The sequence below is a fragment of the Meles meles genome, chromosome 9, assembly GCF_922984935.1.
Source record: "Meles meles chromosome 9, mMelMel3.1 paternal haplotype, whole genome shotgun sequence".
In the NCBI taxonomy this organism is placed as follows: Eukaryota; Metazoa; Chordata; class Mammalia; order Carnivora; family Mustelidae; genus Meles; species Meles meles.
The window spans coordinates 102,540,438-102,556,804 of NC_060074.1; positions in this window are offsets into that span (position 1 = coordinate 102,540,438).

Below are 16,367 nucleotides of genomic sequence, written 5' to 3' on the forward strand. Positions count from 1 at the left end.
TTTATTTATTTGACAGAGAGAGAGGTCACAAGTAGGCAGAGAGGCAGGCAGAGAGAGAGGAGGAAGCAGGCTCCCTGCAGAGCGGAGAGCCCGATGCGGGGCTCGATCCCAGGACCCTGAGATCATGACCTGAGCCTGAAGGCAGTGGCTTAATCCACTGAGCCACCCAGGCGCCCCACTCTCAGGGTAAAATTTAAATGAGAGTTGGAACCCATGGAAATGAAATACTTTGTTATGTGGGTTCAGCTAAAATCTGTGTCAAATAATCCAATCATAAAAATGTATACCAACCCACAGTGGCAATCTTAACACTATGTAGGGAGAGGTGGTGAGCAGATCGACACAAGCCTATGAAAGGCGACTCAAATGCAATATTCTAAATTGCTGTTTATTATTTGAATTCTAGGATTTTGTTCTGTTTAATGAGTATGAATGACTCCAGATTAGTTATATACCTATATTAAAAGTAACTTCAAAAACGAGGGCCAGAATTTTTTTTTAATCCAAAGAATGGCATATGTGTCCTTTCTAGTGAATTCCCCATAGACTAGTCTTTGAGATCAGTTTCTTTGGATTCCATTCATTTCCCTGATGTGGCAGGTTACACTTACCTGCCACAATTCTGGAGCTTTGTCAATCAAAATTCAATTTCACTGGCAAAAAAACACTCTAACTTTTCCTGAGAAATTCTATATCTTTTCCTTAGATTCAATTGCTCCCTTTGGCAGTATTAATGATTCCATCAGAAGTCCTGATGGAAATAAAGAGAAGAAATAAAGAGGTGTCTGGGATTTCTCTGAGACATTGTCCCCATACTCTGTCATCATGAGATCAAGAATCAAGCTAGTTGAATTGTCTAGTGCCTGAATAAATGAAGATCACTCTACACCTCTCTGTGTGCATGATTTTTATGTGTCATAGTGGAGTTCTGTGGGTAACCAGGAGGTAGTGCTGAAAAATGCAGGCAAACAGGAATGTGTTTTGTCCCAAGGTGTTGTGATGGAACACAACTCCAGGAGGAGCCTAGATTGTGGAAAGAGGAGAATCACAACCAGAAACAATTCTGATCTGGGTGGTTGTATGATCTAAACTGGTTGGATGGTCTAAAAATGAGAAATTGAGCATTAAAGTCAAAATCCAAAGGGGAAAATAAATCTTACTGTGTGTGAGAGGAACGGATCAGAACTCATTTATTCAGGCTGTCAACAGAGAGAGGGCACAGATCCACTTTTATTTGGTGACTGGATTGTGGCATGGGGTGCTGGCAGCTGCAAGGTAGGGAAAGGAAAAATCTTGTTTCCAACAACCAAGCCTATTCCTTAAACCTGGGTCTGAGAAGGGGACATTTTTCCCACTCCAGTTCAGATATCAGATCACTTTCACCTTCTCCCCCACGTCCATTTCTCTGCCTTCCCATTTCTGCCCAGCTGTCTCAAGTTCTCCTCACCCCTCTTCACTTTCCATGCTATGGCAAACGTCACCTGTCCACTCACTGGTCTGGTCAATACCAATATCAAGATATCGACACCAGACACCAAGATACTGATCCTTTTGACACCACTCAATTCTCAAGCAAACAAGTCAAATGCAAGATCTGCCCTGAGTGCCTATTTTTCATGAGCACCCACTGGCCTTCCCAACAGTGTGGCCATGCTGTGACACTAACAATGAGACCACGAGCTACTGTTTCATACGTGATGTTGCTGACCACACCTTTTAGTGTATTCTTTGTCTATCACTTTTCTTTGTATTCTTAAAGCACGTGAGTCATACCATATCTGTAATTTTTATATTGCTTTTTCTTGAGCACAGTCTTGATCATTTTTAACAGAAAGGAAAACAGCACACATGTTTCCATGCCACTATCCTTTAGCTTCAACAATTATCAACCTTCCATTGTTCTGTGAACTGCTAAATGTGTATTTCATTTTTAATGTCTTGAGATTGTAAACAAATGTGTGAAAAACGATGCTCAAAAGATATTCCCCTATTTAGATCTCATCTCTTTGGCACAGATATCCAGAAGCAGAATTTCTGAGTGTAGTTTATCCCATCCCCCATTTCCAGATACTCCAAATATCAGTAGGTATAACAAGGGTCCCTCCGCTCTCTTTACACTCATGCTCTGCCTTCTAAGAACAAGCTGAACTCTCGGAGTTACTTTATGAATGAGGAATGACCCAAAAAGGCTCCAAAGCTCAGAGGTAAGGTCTGCTTTACATTACGGGCCATTCTTTGGAGACCACCTGATGAATGCCACAGGGATTCGCTGTGACCTCTGGGAGACCTGCAGAGTGTGGATCAGTCACGGTCAAAGCTGCAGATTGGTTCTTGGTGCATTTTAACCAAAGAAAGGCTTGGACACAGGCATTTTTTTTTCACCCTTCCCCAAGCCCTTCTTGACAACACGACAAATGATAATCTGAAATCAAACACGACACTCTACCTGCAGGACCTGGTGCTGACAGATGGAGCTGTGTTTAAATAGCTTCATGTTGCCAGTTCCAATAAAGGGAAAGTACAGAAAAGCCTGAGTCTAATGGGAAATAAGAAGTGCTCAGAATTTGAGAGGGAGGCAGGTAAGTGGCCCGGTGAGGAGAACCATCCGACCATCCATCAGCACGCAGGAAAATATCTCCTCAGAGGTTGGCAGGGGTAGCCATACCTGTGGCCACTGGCCAGCTTCACGCGGGTGGGTAATGTAAAGTTTGGGAATGATGAGAGCTTTCATTTAGCTTAGATGCGGTGTGAGGGCAATCTGCCAGATTTTTGATCCATGTTGGGCTGGTGGGTGTGCAACAGCTGCTTTTGTTACCCGAGAATGAGGCATCCTGGTGCTATGGGACCTCTCTAGGCTTAATGATTTGGGGGTTTTGTTAAATAAAAGCACTTAGATGACATTCTAGTGGAGGCCTCAGAAGTTTCCAGAAAGAAAAATAACCTTTACCTTGAATTTTGGATTTGGCTCCCAGGAGGCTGCAGTCATGTATCAAATTGAAAGAACCCCAGGATACTCTGGGGGGTGTAGTCTCTCATCTTCAACATGATTTGAATTGGTTCTTGCACCATCTGCAGAAAATATTCATTTTGATCTCTGATCGTATATGGCAAAGAGCTTCCCTGTTAGTGGCCTTTTTACCCTCTTTTTAGGAACTGGCCATAGCTACTCCACAGCACACAGGTCCACTCAGAAATCCTGGAAGGATAGCCTGAGGGCTTTGGAGTTGGCTTCATCCTAAGGTCCTTTAATCATATTGTAGAGTCATCCTGTGGTATGGTCACCATCTTCAAAAAAAGAGATTGCTGCCTTTTTTTTTTTTCTGTGAAATCTTGTTTATTGGGGTTGATAGAATTGTGTGTGAGTGTCATTGAGTCTATCACTACTTTTTGTTCCACAACAGCAGTCTGAGGATTTAATTAACTAGGAAGGGGGATTATTGGGAGGATCATCCCTGTAAAAATGTACAAAAGGTCAGGGGGTCATGTGGAAGGGGAGATAAATATGTACATGGAACCCTTCCTTCCATTATCCCCTCCTCCCCCAGCCCTGAGAGGGGAAGAGGAGGGGGGAAACTTTGGTCTCTGAATTAGTGAGCCCTTGTGGAGGCAGGCCAAGGGCCTAGGGGCCCACAGAGGAGGTGATAATATGCCTCAAGAGGTCATGAGCTATGACAGCTGACATGAAACCCACTCTCACCTCTCATATACACAGGCACATACAACACTCACACATAATTTCATCACCCCAATAAATAAGATCTTCACAGAAAAACAAACAAACAAAACCTAAGAGTTCAGAGGAGATGCAGGAGATAGAGTTTATAAACACATCATTGTAAAATAACTTACAATAACTAGGCCAAATGGTATAACTGCCAGAGGGGTTTATGAGGGTACAGTAACTCCACTTGGGATTGTTGATGAGAGTTTCTGCGGAGACCTGGAGAGAGTCACTGACTGGTCTATAAGAGAGAGGAAATCATTTCTAGCTACTATTTATGGAATACCCAAAATGTGCCAAGTATTAAAACAAGCAGTTTATTATTTTAATTAAAATGATACAGCCATCACGGGCATCAGATATTGTAAGTCTCAATGGACAGATAAGACAACAACAGAATACTCATTCTTCCCAAGCGCACATGGAATTTTCTCCAGAATAGACCACATACTGGGTCACAAATCAGGGCTCAACCTAGACCAAAAGATTGAGATTATTCCCTGCATATTCTGAGACCACAATGCTTTGAACCTGGAACTCAACCACAAGAAAAAGTTTGGAAGGAACTCAAACATTTGGAAGCTAAAGACCACCCTGCTTAAGAATGTCTGGATCAACTAGGAAATCAAAGAAGAACAATTCATGGAAACCAATGAGAATGAAGACACTTCGGTCCAAAACCTATGGGATACAGCAAATTCAGTCTTAAGGTGGAAACACATAGTCATCGAAGCTTCCCTCAAAAAAATTGAAAAATCCAGAATACACCAGCTCTCTTTAAATCTTAAAGAACTGAAGAATCTACAACAACAAATTAAGCCAAAACCACACAAGAGAAAGGAAATAATCACGATTAGAGCAGAGATCAATGAGATAGAAACTAGAGGTACAATAGAACACATCAATGAAACTAGAAGGTGGTTTTTTGAAACAATCAGTGAGAGTGATAAACCATTGGCCAAACTAATACAAAAGAAAAGATAGAGGACCCAAATTAATAAAATTATGAATGAAAAGAGAGATCACGACTAACACCAAGGAAATAGAAACAATCATCAGAAATTATTATCAACAGTTATAAGCCAATAAGTTAAGCAACCTAGATGAAATGGATGCATTCCTGGAAACCTATAAACTTCCAAACTGAATCAGGAAGAAACTGACAACCTGAATAGACCAATATCCAGTAACGAGATTGAAGTAGTGATCAATAACCTCCCAAACCACAAGAGCCCAGGACCTGATGGAGTCCCTGGGGAATTCTACCAACCATTCAAAGAAGAAGTAAAGTAATACCTATTCTCCTGAAGCTGTTTCAAAAAGTATAAACAGAAGGAAAACTTCAAGACTCTTTTGATGAAGCCAGGATTACTCTGATTCCCAAACCAGGCAAAGACCCCATCAGAAAGGAGAATTTCAGACCAATATCCCTGATGAATATGGATGCCAAGATTCTCAACAAGATCCTAGCTAATAGGATCCAACAGTATATTAAAAAGATGATCCACCATGACCAGGTGGGATTTATCCATGGGATGCAAGGGGAGTTCAACACTTGGAAACCAATCAATGTGATAGAACAAATCAATAAGAGAAGAGAGAAGAACCACATGGTCCTCTCAGTTGATGCAGAAAAGGCATTTGACAAGATACAGTATCCATTCCTGATTAAAACAATCCAAAGTATAGGGGTAGAGGGAACATTCCTCAACTTCATAAAATCTATCTATGAAAAACCTACAGCAAATATCATCCTCAGTGGAGAAAAGCTGACAGCCTTCCCTCCGAGATCAGGAACACAACAAGAATGTCCACTCTCACTACTCTTGTTCAACATAGTATTAGAAATCCTAGCAACAGCAATCAGACAACAAAAAGAAATAAAATGTATCCAAATTGACAAAGAAGAAGTCAAACTCTCTCTTCTCGCAGATGACATGATACTTTATATGGAAAACCCAAAAGACTCCACCCCCAGACTACTAGAACTCATACAACAATTCAGTAATGTGGCAGGATACAAAATCAACGTACAGAAATCAGTTGCTTTCCTATACAATAACAATGAAAATATAGAAAGGGAAATTAGAGAATCGATTCCATTTACTATAACACCAAGAACCATAAGAGACTTGGGAATGAACCTAACCAAAGAGGTAAAGGATCTGTACTCGAGGAACTACAGAACACTCTTGAAAGAAATTGAAGAAGACACAAAAAGATGGAAGAGCATTCCATGCTCATGGATCAGAAGAATAAACATTGTTAAAATGTCTATACTGCCTAGACCCATGTATACTTTCAATGCCATCCCGATCAAAATTCCACAGGCATTTTTCAAAGAGCTGGAACAAACAATCTTAAAATTTGTACGGAACCAGAAGAGACCTCAAATAGCTAAGAAAATGTTGAAAAAGAAAAACAAAACTGGGGGCATCACGTTGCCTGATTTCAAGCTTTATTACAAAGCTGTGATCACCAAGACAGCATGGTACTGGTACAAAAACAGACACAGACCAGTGAAACAGAGTAGAGAGCCCACATATGGACCTTAACTCTATGGTCAAATAATCTTCGACAAAGCAGGAAAAATATCCAAAGGAAAAAAGACAGTCACTTCAATAAATCGTGCTGGGAAAATTGGACAGCTATGTGTAGAAGAATGAGACTCAAACATTCTCTTACACCATAAGATAAACTCTAATGGAAAAAAGACCTCAACATGAGGCAGGAATATATCAAAATCTTAGAGGAGAACATAGACAGCAAACTCTTCGACATCGGCCACAGCAACTTCTTTCAAGATACGTCTCCAAAGGCAAAAGAAACAAAAGTGAAAATAAACTTTTGGTACTTCATCAAGATCAAAAGCTTCTGCACAGCAATGGAAACAGTCAACAAAATAAAGATGCAACCCACGGAATGGGAGAAGATATTCGCAAATGACACTACAGACAAAGGACTGATATCCAAGATCTATAAAGACCTCCTCAAACTCAACACACACAAAACAGATAATCACATCAAAAAATGATCAGAAGACATGAACAGACATTTCTCCAATGAAGACATACAACTGGCTAACAGACATATGAAGGAATGTTCGTCATCATTATCCATCAGGGAGATTCAAATCAAAACCACATTGAGATACCACCTTACACCAATTAGAATGGCCAAAATCAACAAGACAGTAAACAACAAGTGCTGGAGAGGATGTGGAGAAAGGGGAACCCTCTTACACTATTGGTGGGAATGCAAGTTGGTGCAGCCACATTGGGAAAGAGTGTGGAGATTCCTAATCACCCTGCAATTGCACTCCTGGATACTTACCCCAAAGATACAGATGCAGTGAAAAGAAGAGCCATCTGTATGCCAGTGTTCATAGCAGCAATGGCCACAGTCGCCAAACTGGAAAGAACCAAGATGCCCTTCAACAGACAAATGGATAAAGAAGATATGGTCCATATACACTATGGAGTATTATGCCTCCCTCAGAAAGGATGAATACCCAACTTTTGTATCAACATGGATAGGACCGGAGGAGACTATGTTCGGTGAAATAAGTCAAGCAGAGAAAGTCAATTATCACATGGTTTCACTCACTTGTGGAGCATAAGGAATAACATGGAAGACATTGGGAGATGGAATGGAGAAGTGAGTTGGGGGAAATTGGAGAGGGAGACAAATCATGAGAGACTGTGGACTCTGAGAAACAAACTGAGGGTTTTGGAGGGGAGAGGGTGGGAGGGTGGGTGAGTCTTGTGGTGGATATTATGGAGGGCACGTATTACATGGAGCACTGGGTGTGGTGCATAAATAATGAATTTTGGAACACTGAAAAAAATGATAAAATAAAATAAAAACAACAAAAAACCCAAATATGTTATAAATGTATGTCTTAACCAATTAGGAAAAAAAAAAAAAAGACAACTGAGAGCAGGTCATGAGCTGAAGGACACACAGCCAGAAGGGGTAAGAACACAGATAGGAACTTAATTTTTTCTGACTTTAAAGCTCATGCTTTGTGCTCAACACCACACTGGTTTTGGACAAAGGAAAGTGGCAGAAGTGTGTACCCACACAGAGAGGTGAGTTACTGCCACCGACTTTTCTCTTGTGTTCCTTCATCTCTTTCCTCCAGGCCAGACTCAGTATTCTGACATTTTTCTCAGCTTTCTCAGTCCCTCAGTGACTGCATACTGACTGTATTCCCTTCCTCCATTCCTCCAAAACACACATTCCTTGTAAGAGACCCTAAGACAAACCTCAGAAGTGCCAAGTCCATGAGAACAAAATCAAAAGCAAAACAATTCTTCAAAAAAAAAAAAAAAAATTGGCTTTACGATCTCATTTCCTTCTGGAGTCTAAATTGCTAAGCCCAAGGTTAGGGCATCCTTGTAACAAAGCATGGTTTGTACAGATTTTGGAGAACTCTCTGCCAGTCTTATTTAACTAAAAAGACACATGGACCATGACTGAAGAATAAGATGAGGTCTGATAATTTGCAACGTGTCACAAGTACACTAAATACAACATTCCCTTCCCAATGAGCCAGAAACTAAGATAGACATTTTGACTCAATGCCAGGTTGCTCACGCCAAGACTATGACTTTTGACTACTTATTGACCAGCTAAGGTGAGCCTCCTCTTTATCTCTGAGCATTTCTTCTGTGCCTTCCTTTGTGTTGAAGGAATGAGTTAGTGATCACATTTTGCCCATGTGTGGCCATATTGTGGCAATACTCTACAGTGTCTCATCAGTTACCTTGCAGTTAACCTTGAAACAAAAATGTGTAATACTGGTCCTTGTGACTGGAAGGGAGACAGCTGTCTCACCAGTCACATATTTAGATGCCTCAAGTTTTGCATGTGTTTGACAGTCCAAGCCCAGTCCAGCTGACTATTAAAGCACAGGATTTTATTTTTTGCTGGTATTAAATAGTTCAGTGTCCCTGTGAATCTCCTAAGGGGCTCCCATGAAGATTCTGACTTCTGGGTCTGAAGTAGGTCAAGATTTGGCATTTCTAACAAGCTCCCAGAAATACTGCTGATTCTTTGGCCACACTGAGTAGCAAAGCTAAAAACCAACTGTGTCCTGGGTACTTACTGGAGACTAACCTCTAACACATAGCTACTCAACCACTTTTGCGGATGTAGAGAATTATGGGTACTTTGGGACATCCCTAGTAGATCTCAGGTGAGCTTTTGAGGAGTTTTCTAAACCACTAAACAATACTTCAGTGTATGTTAATATGATTTCTCATTTAACCCTCACACCAGCCCTAAAAAATAGCTGTAGTTATTACATTTTGTAGACATGAAACTGAACTTCAAGTGGGTTAAGGAACTTCCCCTCAGTTGCTTAGCTCTTAAACAACAGAGCCAAACTTGGACCCAAAGTTACTGTAATATATTCTAGATTTTACTTCTGATTCCACATTACGTTCTTGCACTTATTTCCCTTTTCCATTGTTTTCCTTCATTACTTTAAACATGTTTTTTTAAGTTTTTATTTATTTATTTCTTTATTTATTTATTTGAGAGAGACGGGGGGAGAGCAGGAGGAGCAGCAGAGGGAGAAGCAGACTTCCCGTTGAGCAGGGAGCCTGATGTGAGGACTTAATCCCAGGATACTGAGATCATGACCTGAGCCAAAGGCAGACGCTTAATCACCTGAGCCACCCAAGCGCCCCACTTTAAACATGTTTTTATTACTCCATTACCTGGACTCTTTCTACTATCTTAAACTCCATTACCTGGACTCTTTCTACTATCTAATACACTTCGTTTTCTCTTTGCATTAAACTGGTTTATTAGAGAAATAATTCGAGTACAAAAAATTTGAACACAGAGAGAATCAAAATGAAGAGAACACAAAAGTTCTTCTACCTCCAGCTCCAAAGATAATTCTTCTGAAAATGTTGGTAATTCTCCTTCCAAGTGTTTCCCTCCTATCCTTATGCTTATATTTTTCTTTGAAATAATGGTATATGACTCCATGTATAAGTTTTATAATTGCTATTTCTTCATCTAGCCAGGTAATTCAATCATCTTACCATACTAATAGACATAATTCCAGAATATTATTATCCATAAATATAGGGCACTTGTTCAAATGAGCAAGGACTAGTGTATTTGCCCTACTTCTCATTTTTGAGTATTTGCATTGCTTTATTGTTTTGTTTTTGTTTTTTAATTTAATTGCACTACAGCCAATAACACCCCATATATTTATGTTGGTGCACAATTTTTAACTGATTTATTTTTTTATTTTTAATAACTTGAAGTAACATGTAAAAAAATTCTTCTTGTGTGACACCTGGGTGGCTCAGTTGGTTGAGTGCCTGCCTTCAGCTCCGATCATGATCTCCAGGTCCTAGGATGGAGTCCCATGTCAGGCTCCCTGCTCAGTGGGGAGTCTGTTTGAGGTTCTTTCTCTCTCCCTCTGCTCCCCTCCAGCCCCCTTCATGCCCATGCTCTCTCTTGCTTGCTCGCTCTCTCTCCCAAATTAATAAATAAGATCTTTAAGAAAAAAATTCTTCTTGTAATATCTTTAACTAAAGCACATAAAAGGAAATCCATTTGGCTTTCAGCTGAATCCCATTTCTCTCCCTAGAGTCCTCAGGTGGGTGTTTTTCCATAAAGATTTTTCACTTTGATCCATTCATTGTACAGAGTGAATGGCTCTAGGACTTGTTTTTACATGAATATGAGCATCTTATATGCCTCTTATAATTATGTTTCATAGGAATTATTTCATAAAAGAGATGCTTGGTCAGAGGGTTGGAGCAGCCTTTTTTTTCCCACATGTCATCACTGTTAAAGGTCCTTTGTTAATCTCTGTCAGATTGACAAGTAACAAATAGTACTCAGCGGTACTCTAATATTAATTGTAATTCTATAAGTATACACAAGTGTATTTTTTTCTTAACACTTTTAAAACATGGGCATGTGCTGTAATGAGCTGTGGGTTTTATACACAAATAATGAATCATGGAGCACTACATCAAAAAAAAGAATATATTTATATAGTAAAAAATATTCATTCTATCTTGAAAGTTCTCTTTGTTCACACTTTGCCCACAATCCATCTCCCCTTCCACTATCCTTCAGGAGTGACCAGGTTTCAGAATTTATATGCATTATTTTAGACTTTTTCCTAGGCATAAACACATACAGGTAGGAGTACAAACATCCAGAATATTTTTGATCTGTTTGTGTGTGTCTGTGTGTGCCTTCCTTAAATAATTGATATACTACAAATTGGCTTTGGAAATGAACACTGTTTCTTAGAGAACAATCCATGTTACTATATTGGCTCATACCCACTGGATGACATTGGCAACTCCCTCCTCCCATGCAGCTGTGACAGCGGCCTAAACTGTCTCCATACATTGCCAAATGTCCCCTGAGGAGCCAAATTGCCCCTGGATTGGAACCAATATTATAAATGTATCTCATCCTTTTTCCTGCTGCATTATACTCCAAATCATTTTGTATTTTTTTCTGTTGCAATGTGGCAACGAGCACCTTTGTACAAGAGAAAAATTCTCTTGAGAGATAATATGGCACAAGAGAAAGAACATAGCTTCTGGAGCCAGACTGCTTGGATACACGTCCTAGATTATAAATTTGTAAAAAGAAGATACTAATAGAAATTAATGAGGACTAAAGGCATTTAAGCATGCAAAGCACTTAAAACAGTGGAAGCAAGTTATCAATAAATGATACCTACTATTACATGCCTTCATAAGCATGTGTGCAAATGTTTCTAAAGAGTAGAGACTGAACAACAACAACAAAAACATAGCTAGGTTGTATACGAGATCCATGTTTTTAATCTGAAGAGATGTTGCCAAATCTCCTCCCAAAGAAGAATACCAATTTATACCATGATAAATTATATATTATGGAGATAGTTCTTCAGACACTCACTAGCATTTTATGTCATACTCAAATATTTTTTTAAATCTGATTTAAATTTCATTTTAATTATAAATTGCATATTCCTAATTACTAGTGACTTGGAGAAATGCTTCATACATTTACTGGCCATTTATATTTCCTTTTCTATAAATTGATTGTTAATATCTTTTGCCTTTTTTGTATTTTTTTATATATCTTTTTCTTACTGGTATGTAGTAGCTCTTCAACGATTTCACTTAATAACCCTTTGCTACATATGATGTAAATATTTTTCTCGACCTGACATTTGCTTTTTAACTTTGTTTATGGTGATTGGAATACAGAGATCTTAAATTTCAACGCAGCCAAATTGACTGATCTTTTCACTTTGGGCTTGTGCTTTTTGGGGTCCTTTTTGTAAGAAGGCAGGATATGAGCAAACTGCTAAATGATTAGAAATTACGTATATTACCAGTCACGACAAAATTAGAAGCCAAAAGTAATAAGAAAAGAGGATAAAAGAAGACACACTAATATATCATGAAGGAAGTGAGATAATATTGATCAATCACCAACACACACTAGAGTTTTCAGATATATTAAGTCAATTTTACTGACAGCTGACTGACACTTCAGAGAAGACAGAAAAATCTAAAATAAGGATGCCATCGTTGTAGGCTTATAGTTACTGGGAACCAAGTTTAGTAATATCTCCTAAACCACTATAGAACCGTTAAATCACTGGACTTGGCAATAAACTCTGACTTATATTCAAATATTCTGTTTGTGTATGGAGTTCCCTTGAAATAAATTAACACTATATATGACTGAAAGAAACATTGGGCTTCTGTTATTTTACAAACGGAATATTTCAAAAATGTTTCTTCTCAATGACATTAAATTCCTGAATCCTAGTGATGTGACATGAAAGTTTTTGTACCCGGGGCACCTGGATGGCTCAGTAGGGTAAGTGTCCAACTCCAACTCAGTTCAAGTCTTCATCTCACAGTCATGAGTTCGAGCCCTACGTTGGGCTCCATGCTGGGTGTGGAGCCTACTTAAAAAAATAAAATTAAAATATTGAAGTTTTTGTATCCACTTTATCCTACTTCACTGGACGCTCACTTGGTGAATACCACCTCCCCTTTTCCAATCTAGAATTAGGGATGGCTAGGAAAGCAAAGAGAATGAAGGAATGTGACTTCTGTGAGCAAAATAATGAACTGTATTTAAGTCAAATGCTGGAAAGTCTCACGCTTTTGACCTTTTAACATTTCACCATAAGCCTGGGTCTGAAAGGAAACATATCTTCAACTCATCAGACAGGAGCAAGACCTGATTGTATCTGCCATCCCTCTCAACCCTATCTTCATTGAGGGAAAAGCTGTTTGTACCAACAGACTTCAGCCAGGTTAGAGGCAGAAAGGAAGAAGAAAGGGGACACTATGAGGAGGGTTGGAGAGAGGAAGACCAAGAGGCCATGAAAAAGGGAGAGAAATCACACAGGACACCTCCTTTATGCCTTTCTCTGAGGTGGGCTCAGTATGGATGGCTAGGAGACAGAAGGAGGGAAACAATGGGCTGTTTCCACATTCCCAGGATATGGAGCATGACGGTCTAATGATAAGACCCTTCTGGTGATGGACTCCCTGCCTAGCTTGAGTTGTAATATCTTACAAAATACTTCCAGATATAATGAGGTGTCTGCAAAGGCTGAAGGAGAAATAGCAGCTAAATGCATAAACAACCCTGTTAGGAGTCTGACGGGAGCCACAGACTGTAGTAAATGAAGTGAAGCACGAAGTGAAGTGACATCCTTACCACATAGCAGGTATGTTCCAGAAAAGACCTTCATGTCAAGTCTGCATCTGTCCTGGTCTCTGGAACTGACAGGAGAGCATAGGTCTTAGAAAAGTGCAACCAAATGGAAGGAGGTAGCAAACCAAGTCTTCAAGAAGTGCTCAACTTTATGCATTAGAAACCACTCTGCAACTGAGGAAAGATTTGAACTTCAGATAAATGGCTTCTTTAAAAAAAAAAAGGAAAAGGAAAAGGAAAAAGATAACATCAAAAGATGTGTATGACTTTTACACAACTCTTGTATTCCTACAAAGTTGGATGTAAATGAAATACATTCTTAAAAGATGGAAGTATGTTTGCTGTTTGTTAAGTGTAAACTTCTCTTTGACATACACACACTCAGAGAAATATGCAGATTAGTAGGTTTTGCCTTGATGAATCCCTCAAACTAAGACTGGCCATCTAAGTAAAAAAGCAATCATTGCCAGTTCCAGGTAACCACCCTCCCGCCTTCTCTGCTCACTACCCAACTACCACAAGGGAAACCCACCACTACCCCAACATCTAACAACCAGAGACCAGTTTTCCTGTTTTGAATGCGATGGAAAAACGGAATCATATGATACATAGTCCTTGTTGTGGGCTCTGTCATTCAGCAGGATGTGAAATTCACCCATATCATGTAGAGTTGTAGATCATTCGTTCCCTTTATGGTATAGTAATTCACCATAGCAAAACATGATCCCACTCTACTAATCTCTATTCCACTCTTACATTATATACCTTCTATTGTTGGGAATTTGGGTAGTTTCTAGCTGGAGACTGTTAAAGAGTGATGTTGCAATGAATGTACTTGCACAGATCATTGTGGGTCTAAAGGTGCGTTTTTCTAGAGTACTTACCTAGGATTAAAATTTATAGATTATGTATATGAAATACACTCACATATACAATACACTTCGTTTTATTAGATACTGCCTCTTTTCGAAAATGCCACATTTTAGACGGAAGTATTTATAGAGGAATTTCACTCATTTTAGCTTATTTTAATTTTAAAACAGGATAGAAAACCAAGATCTTACACAAATAAGACCCCAAAAAAGGGATTTTTGGGAGGGGCAGTCATGATATTATTCTGTATCTGTTCTTTTGTGGTAGTTACATGATTACACATTTGTCCAAAGTTGTGGAAATATATAACATAAAAGTGTATATTTTTTTCTTTATGTACCATAAGTTTATTAATTACCCAGTTGAGGGATATTTGGTTACCTCTAGGTTCTAGCAATCATGTTATTAGTTTTATGCTGTCATAAGCCTTCATGTCAGGTATTAGTGTGGACATATGCTTTTACTTCTGTAGGTTAAACATCCTAGTAGGATGTATGCATCACATAGGGCACATAGGCATCACTTTATAAGTAACTGACAAGCTTTTCCACAGTGGCTTTTCCATTTTGTATTCCCATCAGCAATGCGTGAGAGTCCTGTTACTTGATATTGCTGCCACCAATTGGTGTTATTGGGCTTTGTTTTCTTTGTTTTTGCTAAAAGGTGTGCAGTGACAGCTCCTTGAGGTTTTAATTTGCATTTCCCTAGTGACTAATGATATTGGCATCTGTTCATGTGTTTATTTCCTGTCCATATACCTTCTTTGATGAAGTGTCTGTGCCAATCTTTGGTCCATTTTTCATTGGGTTATTGGCTTTCTTGTCATTGAGTTTTGAGAGTTATCAGATGTATGACTTTTTTAAAAAAAGATTTTATTTCTTTATTTGATAGAAAGAGAAAGAGCACAATCAGGGAGAGCAGCAGGCAGAGGGAGAAGCAGGCTCCCTACTGAGCAGGGAGCCCAGTGCGGGACTCAGTCCCAGGACCCTGGGATCATGACTTGAGTCAAAGGCAGGTGCTTGACCAACTGAGCCACTCAGGCACTTTTATCAGATGTATGATTTGCAGATATTTTCTTCCAGTCTGTGACTCGCCTTTCGGATTCTTTTCACAGGTGTCTTTTGCAAACTAAAAACACCTCATTTTGATGAAGTCGTGTTTTATCAGTTTCTCACTTATGGATTAAACTCTTGATGTTTCTATCTACAAACGCTACCTAACTTAAGGTGACAAAGATTTTTCTCTTATGTTTTATTTTTTAAAATGACATAGTTTTATACCTTACACTTAGTTCTACAATCCATTTTGAATTAATTTTTATATACAGTGTAAATTATAGGCTGAAATTCTTTTTTTATATACAGATATCCCATCGTTCTAGTACAGTTTGTTAAAAGAAAAAAAAAGTGTCCTTTCTCCATTGAATTTCCTTTGCACTATTGTCAAAAATCAATTGGTCATATTTCTGCATGTCTCTTTCTAGATTCTATTCTGTTCCATTTATCTGTCTATATATTCTTTCTCCGATATTGCACTGTCTTTATTATTACAGCTTTATAGTAAGTCTTAAAATCAGGTCATGTAAGTGCTCCATCTTTATTCTTCTTCTCCCAAATTATTTTGGCTGTACTAGGCTCTTTCCCTTTTCCAACAAATTTTAAAACCAGTTTATTGGTATTTACAAAAAAAAATCTGACAGGATTTTAATTGCATTGGATCTGTAGATCAATTTGTGAGAAGTGAAATCTTAAATCTTTCATCTTCCAATCCGTGAACACAATATATCTTTCTGTTTATTTATGTCTTAATTGATGACTCCCATCAGTCTTTTATAATTTTCAGGTTAGATATTTTGCACAAATATCATGAGACTTACGCCTAAGTATTTTATTTTCTTTTGTGATATCTTAAGTGGTACTTTTTAAAGGGTCTTCTGGATGACTTTATTAATTCATTGACTTCTCCAGTTTGGAATAAACTTCAGAGATTATTTTGTTTAGTTAGCCTTTGGATGTTTGAATCACAGGTTAGCCTTGATCTGTTGGAA